Genomic DNA, 12562 nt, shown 5'->3' on the forward strand with positions numbered 1-12562 from the left:
AGTGAATATAATTTAGAGCTAAATTACTCCTGTACTCTTTAAGATCCAATATATTTATTATATATGTAATACATTGCTAAAATGCTGGGGGTTCTGTCTAGGCCCTATTGCTCACAACAGAGAAAGCCAATCAGAGGGATAACAAGTACTGCCAGAGAAGATGTTTTATTCTCAGCCAAGGCAAATGGGAGATCCATCTCATATCTGTCTCCCCAGCTGACTAAATTAGGGAGTTTACATAGTAGGGAAGGGAGGTAGCTACATACAAGAAAACAGGAATTAGAGATGAGTAAGGAAGCAATCATGATGAGTGAGAGGTCTGGCATCTCATTGACTGGTTGAGGTGATCTGGTGAGTTTCAGTCCCTTGATTCAGGGTCGGTGTGATGGTTAATACTGAGTGTCAACTTGATTAGACTGAAGGATGCAAAGTACAGTTCCTGGGTGCATCTGTGAGAGTGTTGCTAAAGGAGATTGACATTTGAATCAGTGGACTGGGAGAAGCAGACCTACCCTCAATCTTGATGGTCTCCATCTAATCAGCTGCCAGTGCACCTAAAATAAAGCAGGCAGAAGAAAATGGAATGAGCAGTCTCACTGAGTCTCCTGGCCTCCATCTAATTCCTGCCCTTGAACATCAGACTCCAAGTTCTTCAGCTTTTTGACTCCTGGACTTACACCAGTGGTTTGCCAGGGACTCTCAGGCCTTCAGCCACAGAATAAAGACTGCACTAAAAGTCAGCTTTCCTGCTTTTGAGGTTTTGGGACTTGGACTGATTTCCTTGCTCCTTAGCTTGCAGACAGCTTATTGTGGGACTACTCCCTGTGATTGTGTGACTCCATTCTCCTAATGAACTCCCCTTCATATGTACATGTATCCTAATAGTTCTGTCCCTTTAGAGAACCCTGACTAATACAGCTGGTTTCCTGAAGAAGGAATTGATGAAACAAATGTAAGTTCCAAGTTTTAAGACTTGGAGGGTCAATTTCTATGCTTATTCACAAACCAGTAAATAACATTTTTATGGAGAAATTCAGCTGGCTATTTATGTGTGCACACACATATGTTTACATGTATGCATACATGTATGCACACATATATGTATATTTATATGTATGCATACATGTATGCACACATGCATGTATATGTGCGTGCACACACATATATATCATGTGTGTATATATATATCATGTGTATGTACATGGGTATATGTGTATGAGTACATATATGTTTATATACACACCATGGTGTGTATGCATATGTATACACATTACACACATACATGTGTGTGTGTGTGCACATACACATCATGGTATATATCTGCACTCATGGTTTTCAAGAATAAGTATCTATATGTATGTATAATAAAGCCACTTCAATAAAATTCTTATAAACTCTGCACCCAAACAGGACTCTAAAAACCCTGTGTAACTTCTAAATAGAGACAAAGACAATGATGGAGTCATGTTTCCACGAGACATGAGGCAGCTACTGCACATGCAACTGAAAACAAGCTTACTCTTTCCCTAAAAAAAGATAATAAATACATTTTCTTTTTCTGGGTGATGTTCATTATTCTTCTACCTGAATCATATTACCTTCTTTATAATTTAAATCCTGAGATACAAAGTTAACTGCTATTAATGTGCTTTATTCTAGTTGGTACTGGAAAAATAAAGGGGAAGTTCTTAAATATACATTCATACACAAGCAAAAATATTTACATTACAATAAGAAAAGAGCTATTCATAACTATTGCAGTTTTGTTTCTGTAGCTTTTCTCATAGTTGTAGATGATATTTATAACTCCTTCTTTTCACTACCTGTTCTCTCTGTCTTTTTCCTTAGAAAGCAGCTCAATTAGTTGTGGTTCATTGTCTGCTGAGATGGTCCAAGTATTATTCCATAGAGCTAGAGCACATTATCTCTCATTGAGTAATTGTAGTTTTTCACTGACTTCAGTCACAGAAAATAGGAGTACTAAGTAGCATCCTAAGAGATTTCCTACATTACATACTCCTCCTTACCCCTACAGCATGTCAGTAACCCGAATTCTGCCTTACATTTCAAAATCAGTCACCAGTATAGTAACCTTTTCTTTTGTCCATTGATTTACTAACATGGGTAACCCAAAGTGGCAGCTTCAACATTTTTATAAACAGAATGACTGTTGTATACCAGGGTGGAAATAAGAATTTCATACAGCCGAAGCCCAAAGGATAGGAAACAAAAATTTTTCCAGTTGACTACACTAAGGTGAAGAGGAACCCAATTTTGACCTCTTGACTTCCAAAACCATGAATTGTGTCTATGAGAGAATTACAATCTTACCTTGGTCACTAATTTAAAGCATATATTCCATCTTGCACCAAAATGACCCAAGCTCCAAAGTGCCATTTCATAATTCTATTGGGTAAGCTGCTTCAGGATGATGAACATGGTCAAACATGTGAATTCCATGATTATGAGCCTATTTTCATAACTCATTTGCTGTGAAATGATCTCCATGGTCAGAAGCAACGCTGATAGGGAATAAGTTAGTCTGTATGTCCAGAAATAGTCATTTTGACAGAAGCATTGGAGGCAAAGGAGGAAAATCCATATCCAAAGCATGCATTTCACATGACTCAAAAATGTGTCTAGAGTAGTTGCTACTTCCTGTTCATCAGATCCAATCAGCATCATTAGAAAATTGTGCTGACCCATGGTATAGAAAGGCAACCCATGACCTATGGACTTGACTTTAACATAAGGCTAGATATTTGATATAGCTTCAGACATAAAACAGTGAAAGTATGTTGCTGGCCCTTTAAGATGCAAATTATTTGCTTTTGATAGTCATTACTAGTAGGTAAAATTTTTTCGAATGTATTTTCCAGATCAATAGTTGCAAACCAGGTCTATTGGATATGGTGATGCATCCTATCACTTCTGAAAAATCAGATACAATAATTCACAATCTACCAGTTAAATTAATCTGTAAGTTTTCAAGATCTGATTCAGCACAGGTCAAATAGGTGACTTAAACAGGTATATAATAGGAGTCATCATTCCTACATCTTCCAAGTTCTTGAGGCTGGCACTGATCCCTTGAATCCCTCTAAGAATCTCTCTAAGAATAATTGTTTTCTGTTTACTGTTTGAAAAGTATCAGCAGTTCTGTTTGTTTCCATGTGGCTTTTGCTATTATAAAAATCCATACAACCCTCACTCCATGTCTCAAATAAGCAATATGGAAATGCTGCCAGTTTCTGCATATATGTATCTGAATATCTCTATCTGAATATATTTATCTGAACATGTCTAATTATGCACTCTAAAACTGTGAAAAACCATGGGATAATTGGGAAACTCCTGGGCCAATAATAATATAAACCTGGGCAAAAAACCCAGTGATCATTTCTGATCCTTCTCTGATCTGTGGACCACAAAGACATTTGGAGCTTCAAGAATTAGTTCAGGTCATTGTAGCCCTGTCATATAGTTTGAAGTTCGATAACATGATACCTCTAGCTTTGTTCTTTTTGCTTAAGACTGACTTGGCTATTCAGGCTCCCTTTTTGTTTCCATATACATTTCAAAATAGTTTTCTTTAGTTCTGTGAAGAATTTCAGTGGTAGTTTAATGGGGATAGCATTGAATCTATAAATTACTTTTGGCTGTTTTAATAATGTTGATTCTTCCTTTCCATCAGCATGGAATGTTTTTCCATTTATTTGTGGCATGCCTGATTTCTCTGAACAGTGGTTTATAGTTCTCCTTGTAGATATCTTTCACCTCCTTTGTTAGCTGTATTCCTAGGTATTTTATTATTTTTGTACAGTAGCCAAAACAGCATAGTATTGGAACAAGTACAGACACATAGACCACTAGAACAGAGTAGAGAACCCAGAAATAAGACTGCACACATACAACTATCTGATCTTTGACTAACCTGACAAAAACAAAAGCAATAGGGAAAGGTTTCCATATTCAATAAATTGTTCTGGGATAATTGGCTAACCATATGCAGAAAATTGAAACTGGACCCTTCCTTCCTTACACCACGTAGAAAACTAACTAAAGATGGATTAAAGACTTACCGGTAAAACCCAGAACTAGGAAACTCCTGGAAGGCAACCTAGGCAATACCATTCGGGACATAGGCATGGGCAAAGATTTTATAACCAGGATGCCAAAAGCAATTAGCAATAAGAGTGAAAATTGACAAATGCCATCTAATTAAACTAAAGAGCTTCTTTACTATTAAAAAGAAACTATCCACAGAGTAAACAGACAGCCTATAGAATGGCAGAAAATATTTGAAAACTATGCATCTGACAAAGGTCTAATATCCAGCACCTATAAGAAACTCAAATAAATATACAAGAAAAAAACAACCCCATTAAAAGCGGGCAAAATAAATGAATGGACACTTCACAGAAGAAGACATGCATGCAGCCAACAATCATATGAAAAAAGCTCAACATCACTGATCATTAGAGAAATTCAAATGAAAACCACAATGAGATACCATCTCACACCAGTCATAATGGCTACTAAAATGTTAAAAATAGCAGATGCTAGTGAGGTCATAAAGAAAAAAGAATACTTACACACTGTCAGTGGGACTGTAAATTAGTTCAATTACTGTGGAAGACTTTGTGACAATTGTTCAAAGACCTAAAGACAGAAATGCTGTTCAATCCAACAACCCCATTACTGGATATATACCCAAAGGAATATAAATTGTTCTATCATAAAGACACATGCATGTGTATGTTCGTTGCAACACTATTCACAATAGCAAGGACATGGAATTAACCTAAATGCCCATCAATGATAGCCTGGATAAAGAAAATGTGGTACATATGTGCCATGGAATACTATGCAGGCATAGAAAAGTGTGAGGTCATGTCTTTTGCAGGAACATGGATGGAGCTGGAGGTCATTATCCTTAGCAAACTAATGCAGGAAGAGAAAACCAAATACCACATGTTCTCACTTATAAGTGGGAGCTAAATGATGAGAACAAATGGACACATAGAGGGGAACAACACACACTGGGATCTATTGAAGTTTGGGAAGTGGAAGAAGGAAGAAGACCAGGAAAAATAACTAATGGACAGTAGGGTTAATACCTGGGTGATGAAATAATCTGTATAACAAATCCTCGTGACACGTTTACCTATGTAACAAAGCCGCACATACTGCACGTGCAGGAAGAAGTAAAAAAAAAAAGAATTCAGAGTCAGTGCCCAGTTACCCTTCCAAAACCTGACTATTTCCCCTTCTCTAATTCATTGTCATCTTTAGCAAGTGGTCACAGGTCACTTGTGAATGACTAGGAATAATAGTAGCAATACAAGTATTTTACACTGTAGCAGGCTCCTTCCACAAGAAGTCTAAACATTCTCTTCATTCACAGAGCATAGAATTTGTAAACTGGCTCAAGTCAAGAAATTGATGGAGGAATCCTGACTCTCTAATAAGCTAATTTGAGACATATGTGTGTTCTCTGGACTTAGAAGATTTTCGCTTATAAATATCAAGTAAGACTATCAGAAATAGCCGTCTATTTCTCATCTAGAGATATTATTATCAACTAGACGACACCAAAGGTCTCTGAGTCAGATTACTCTGATTATGGCTTTGAAAGTGAAGTCCATTACAATCATGCTCACTTTTTGTTATCACTTGGATCTGACATACTGAATTTGAGAGTGCAGTCCCATGCTAGCAACTCCCACTGACATACCTGGCCTACAGGCAGAGCACTGGTAACACTCTTCAAGGATATTTGGGCATTCTTCTTGAATGTATTTCTCACAACATTGGTGAAGTGAGTCTCATCTCGACCTTTCATCTTGACATAGTGAAGAGATCTTACATGATCAATTTAATCTAATAATATAGTCTCCCTAGGCTGTTGTATACCTTCCTTTACAGTATTCTAGAAAGGTTTCAGCATAACAATTTCATTTAAATTAGACTATATTTGGATTTACGTTTCAGCTAGCAAATGTTAGAACCATTTCCAGTCCAGACTGTTAGTTTCCAGTAAAAAACTAACACTTTGATTTTAGCATTTTGGCTTAGTGAGTCCATGTAAATAAATTTGGCCTGATGCAAATTCATATTCCTGCCACCTGATCCCTCACATGTTCCCAAGTTTTTATAGATATAATTTATGAAAGTCCTATAATATTTTGGTGTACATTACACATCCTTATGGGTCTCAGGTCTCAAAGCAATAGTGGAAATAAGTCCTGAGAAGAATCAATAGTTCCTTAAAACCACTGTGGTTGAGAACATTATTACTGCTTCAAATGAAGGGGATAAAAGCCCAAATGGGGTGGAAAAATTTCTTCTACTGGCAAGAAAGAATGTGCAGAAGTTAGAGTTTCAAGGTTTTCAGCTATATTAGAATCTTCCATATGATCCCACCTTAAATTTTAGCATGTTATTTCTTTCTGATAAATGCTGCTACTTTAATATTATTATAAATCATAATATAGGAGTTCAGTTTGTACTATGATTCTGCTATCTACAGATTTGATTTTCTATTTGATTTACAGAAATCTGGGCACTCCACCTGTAAGAGATAAGAATTTATTTTAGGCAGTAATAGACTATTTCAGGTCCCCTATGTGGACTTTAAGCTGGAATTTAAAGCCACAAACTCAGATTTTCATTGTCCCCAGCACTCCAGTACACTTAGAAGCAGTCAACCCACAAAATTTCTCTTTATTTCATTGAAATGCTCTATATAAAAAGAATCTTGCTAGCTTTCCATAGGTATTTTATTACAGCTAGCTACAGGTGATTATTTGCATAAATACTTACTCACTGTATACTCCTTTAGGAACATGGTCAATAATGTCTTTAAATCTAGTAAACCAGAGAAACAACTCCAGATAACTAAAAACTGATTTACGGAAATTATCCATTAAGGATTTGTTGTCTGGAGCCACTTTTAGTACCAAAATCTCTTTCAGTTAGTCTTTTATCCAAAAAGTATAACCATTGGAAGGGAGGTGCTGAAAAATATTTTTAAGGATATTGTTTGTGTCTGAGGCTGGAGTTTGAAATCTGTTAGAGCAGCAGTCTGTCAGGAGGGAAAACTATACACTTCCTTTTTCTAAAAAAAAGTAGTAACATCGATATGGGGGCAAAGCTACATTTTTCTTTATCTTCTTAAATATCTACATGCAATTATTTTATATTCATCCTGTAAATTATTCAACTATTTTAATTTTACATAGAATAAATCCATATCAAGATGGATTTAATTACTTATTTTTTTTACTTTTTAAAACTTCTTTTTTTTTCTTTTGTGATTTACTTTTTTTCTGATCAATCAACTTATCTTGAGTTGAATTCATCTGCCATCTTTGACTCTTTCCTCATTTTTCTAGGTTAGTTAGTTTTGAATATGCATGCCTCCATGCAGATCACATGACCTGTAGTACTGAACAAAATTACTGTATTTATAACTCACAGCTCCTGTCCTATGGAAACAAGGAGAATAGCACAGATCTAATTATCAACCCAGCAGATTTTCTTTGCTCACTGCAGCATTCATTGTTGTGTTGTTGTTGTTGTTGTTGTGTGTACATGTGTATGTGTGTTTTGGGGAGGGAAGAAAAGTTTTATTTTTATATAAGCACATTCCCAGCCAGACAACACATAGGTTGGAGAACTGAACCATCATCTCCAGTCTCTGAGAATAACTCAGCCTCCCGACTTGCTATCTCTTTAGGCCCTTTTATTTGACTTAAGGATTATATAAGAGATTATAGTGTATCTATCTGTGTTAGGTTAACAAAAGTCATTACGTACTTCAAAAATTTTGTAAAATTTGACTTCAAATTTAGCAATCCATAGGTGAATTTTTAGGAAAGTTATATGTGCAGAAATGACCTTGAATTATTTATAAGGAATATTCAGAGCTAAAAAGAATATAGAGTGCCATTTCAAGAAGTTTGCTTAATGAGAAAAGCAAAAAGCTAGGTTGTTAGTGTAGGAAGAAAGAATGGCTAAAATATGGAGTTTATATGACAGAAGGTATTTCATAATACCATGCAGAGGAAAAGGATGCAGTACACCTAGTAATAACCACTTATTAAGCATTGACCAAGTATCAGAATTTTATGTTAAATTACTATCTTAGTCTGTTAGACTAGGTAATTTATAAAGGAAAGGTATTTAATTGCCTCACAGTTCAGCATAGCTGGGGAGGCCTCAGGACACTTACAATCATGGAAGAAGGCAAAGAGGAAGCAGGGGCACCTTCTTCACAAGGTGGTGGGAAGGAGAATTGAGGGCAAGGCAGGAAGAGCTGCTTATAAAACTATCAGATCTTGTGAGGACTCAGTCACTATCGTAAGGACAGCATGAGGGAAACCGCCCCTGTGAGTCATTTACCAGGTGAAGGTAAATGAATCATGGGGGTGATCTCCCTTGACAGGTGGGGATTATGGGTATTACAATTCAAAATGAGATTTGGTTGTGGAGACAAAGCCTAACCATATCAATTACTAATGTAAATTATTAATTCAATCTTCATTTATAGATGAAATGTGATTATTATTATATTATATATTATATTATATATAATCTGTAAAATGAAATCTAAATTTGACAAAATAAGGAATTAGATTACACAACTTTTCAAAGACCACATAGCTAATAAATTAATATAAATATAGGCCCTTTGACAACAGAACACCTGGAATCCTAACTGCATCCAATAGAGAGAGAGAGAGATGAAAGAGTATCATATGCTTGATAGAGACATTCATTTTCATCACTCACATACATAATGCATGCATATTGAGGAGGCAGGTCAAAGATCATGGCCAATTTGAGCAGCAAGACTGTGGGATAAGAAGTTGAAGCTAGTTTATTAAAGTCTTGCATCCAAAAGGTGTGAGATAACAATCTCATTTTTTCTTATTCTAATCTTCTATTATAACTTCTTGAAAATGTTTTAGGAAGAAACAAAGGGCAAAACAAAAACATGAAGCATAAATGGATTTGAAAATTGTTAGTGAAAAAAATGACAAAAAATTATACCCTGCTTTCATTATAGTCCATTTAGAACATATATCAAAATTCAAGGTTTTACATATATACCTATAACTGTATGTGTGTGTGTGTGTGTGTGTGTGTGTGTGTGTGAGTTATGATTATGTCTTTATTAATGAATGAATGTGAATGATTGCCTCTAGGTTGCTTTCTATTGTAGTCAACCCACTGGCATCAAAGATGCCCTTGAAATAGCTGAGCTGGGTTGACTGTGGGAAAAGAATGAGCAATAGTATGAAACCACAGAAAGATGAAAGTGAGACTGATGCAAGCAAGGAGCTTGAGGGAAGGTACTAAGGACTCAGTGAAGCACAGTGGGAAGCACTGTAACATAACTCCCTATTGATGAGAACTGAGACTGTTCAACAGCCCTTGCAGTCATGCTGGTGTCTGAGATGGAGCAACTCTATATGAACAAAAACCCCATGCTGTAAGTGAGGAAAAGTAGTGTTGCCAAAAAAGACACTGTGAGCCATGATCAAAATGGTCATTAAGCCTACTATCACTCTCTCTCTCTCTCTCTCCCCATTTATAGGGGTGTGTGTGTGTGTGTGTGTGTGTGTGTATACACATACCTATATATGTGTGTATATATACATGCACACATATATTCTGTATATATAAACAATGAGAGAACAAAGCAAATTCGGTGATATGCAAAAGATTACAGTTAAAATTAATTATTTATAATTAATAAATGTTAGGAGTAGTATCATTAAAAAGAGATAATAGTCTCTTTATGCTTTACTTTGTTTTTTCTTTTCTCTGTAGTCTCACATATCCTGATGTCTATTTTTCATTGCCACTTTTTCTACTTTTCCCTTTACCAAAAATAATGTGTTGAAATGCATATATCCATTTATGTGAATTCACTTTGTCACTTAAAATTCTTGATATATATGTATATGTATATATACACATACATACTGATATATAGATACACACATATATGTAAAGAGCAATTCCATAAAATCCAGTCTCACTCACTTTTATCCAATTCACGTTTTTTAAGACTGCATGCTCTTTTTTGTCTTTTGTCTCTCTGTCTACTCCCACATGTTCATGTTCTTCTCACCTTTTGTATAAAAATATTTCTATTTATTTAAATTTAATGCCATATTTATGTGACAAAATATTCCCTAAACCCTCAGGAGTATATAAGACAACTTCTATTATAGATATCAATCTCATATTTACTGGAGCAATGATAAAGTCATTTTTTGCTTTCTCTGCCCTTTGACAGCCAGAGATTTTAACTGTACACTCCTCTGTGAGGCATGGATAATTAATAACTCACTTTGAAGCCTCTCTTACTTTATGTATATAAAAAAAAATCTCACATTGCTTGATATGACCGGGTAATATCCCTCCAGAGACATGAATTTTCAGTGTTGCTTGTATAGGTTGGTACAAAAGCCATTGTGATTTTTTCCATCTCTCTCTCTCTCTGTCTCTCTCTCTCCATCCAACAAATGTTACCAAAACATCAGGGATTTTGTCTAGGTCCTACTACTCATAGCACAGTAAGCCAATCACTGAGACAATGGGTATTGCCAGGGAAGAAGACTTGAAGACTTTATTTGGGAGCTGCAGCCCAGTCTCAAATCTGTCTCCCAACCAACTGAAATTAGGAGCAAAAATTTAGCTACATGCGGGGAAAACAGAAATTGGGGAGATTAAGAAAGAGGAGTTGGTAGGCAGGAATTAGAAAGTGTGAGAAAACCACTACAGATGAGGGATCTGGTGTCTCATTGTCTGGATACAATGATCTGGTAAATTACAGTTCCTTGTCTAAGTGCTGTTCTCCTAAGAAAGAAACTCAGAGAAGACAAATGTAAGTTTAAAGTTATAAGACCAGAAGATTTAATTTCTATCTTTATTCAAAAAGCTGAAAATGCCAGTTCTATGGGACAATTGGGCCAGTTTCATATACATTGTGAACCCTGAAAATCTGAGACAAGTCTCAGTTAATTTAGAAAGTTTATTTTGCCAAAGTTGAGGATGACTGCCTGTGACACAGCCTTGAAAGGTTCTGACATGTGCCCAAAGTAGTCAGAGCATAGTTTGGTTTTAAACATTTTAGGGAGACATGACACCTCAATGAACCAACGTTCATCTTACATATGTTGTAAGTCTGAAAAGGTGGGGCAACTAGAAGCAAAGGCGGGAAGACTAGAAGTGGCAAGGGGGCTTCCAGGTCATAAGTAGATAAGAGACAAATGGTTACATTCTTTTGAGTTTCTAATTGGCCTCTCCAAAGGTGACGATCAGATATGCATTTATCTCAGTGAGCAGAGGGATGACTTTGAATAGAATAAGAGGCAAGTTGGCCCTGAACAGTTCCCAGCTTTATTTTTCCTGTTAGCTTAGTGTTTTGGGGGCCCCAAGATTTATTTTCCTTTCACAATATATAATAGTGTGAAAGGAAACACATACACATATGTATATATAAATAATTTCAAACTTTCGTACTTTGGAAGACTCACTTTCATTCTCCGGAATCTGTGCTTCCTGAGTCAGTTTATCCTCAACTTTACACTTGAATAAACTCTCTTAACTAGATTCTGTCCCTTTTAATTACTTTAGATTGACAAGAGAATATTTAATATGACAATGATCATAGATGTAGAACTATAGCAAAATATATATTTTTTCTGTTTAGTTGGGGCTTTCTGGCAAATTTTAGTGAAATTTGAGACCTGGGCTAAAAATTGAGCGTGGATGATGTATTATGACTGCCCCAGGATCCAGAGAGATTTACCTCCGTGAAGGTATGTGTTTACATTTTAAGGAAGATTAAGACCTGAGCCTATAAAGACATCCCTGACTTTTAAAACTGAAAAATTTATTTTCCTTTTTCTGGAGGAAAGATTTACTTACATTTCTAAGAGTAAAGGATCTAGACCCTTCCCCTTTGGCTTCCCCAGGATAATTTGTTTTTACTAGGGATCAAAAGAACTCTTTTCTCGGGAGGAAAAAAAAAGGAATAGCTATTCCCTATATGACCATCCATCTTCATTTTTTTGTAAGTTCTTCACCTACAGTAGATAGAGTCTGTGCGACCCCGGCTGTGGGACCCCGACCCACGGAGGCAGGCGCTCAATAGACTCGAGGCAGGACGCATGGTGACCAGTACCGACTTTATTGGGATCTCCGGGCGACTCAAGCGGGAAGGGAGGAATTGCGCGCGCTTTCTTTGTTCGGTCGACTTTATAGGGACAGAGGGCCTGGGGCGGTGGGAGAGCTGACCTGGCGGGTAGTAATTGGCTAGGTTGGTTGCTGGGCAGGAAGCCTGCTGGGCGGGAGCTTGTGGGACGGGAGGTTACGGGAGAGCTGGTGGGGCGGATGGTGATTGGTTCAGTGGGCCGCTGGGCGGGAAGGTTGCTGGTCTTGGGCCGGGCCAGGATAGAGTGAGATAAGGGACCCTCCCTGTGGGGGAGGAAGGGCCTTCTTTATCGGGAATTAGGCCCTTTCCACATGGCTGGGGAACGGG

At 36.8% G+C, this 12562-nt stretch overlaps 1 pseudogene; it reads right to left on the reverse strand.

Moving 5' to 3' along the window:
• Nucleotides 1–12562, reverse strand: part of LOC108287127 — a 109759-nt pseudogene that overhangs the window by 91099 nt on the left and 6098 nt on the right.

Source organism: Cebus imitator, unplaced genomic scaffold (assembly GCF_001604975.1).
Source record: "Cebus imitator isolate Cc_AM_T3 unplaced genomic scaffold, Cebus_imitator-1.0 Scaffold337, whole genome shotgun sequence".
Classification (NCBI taxonomy): Eukaryota; Metazoa; Chordata; class Mammalia; order Primates; family Cebidae; genus Cebus; species Cebus imitator.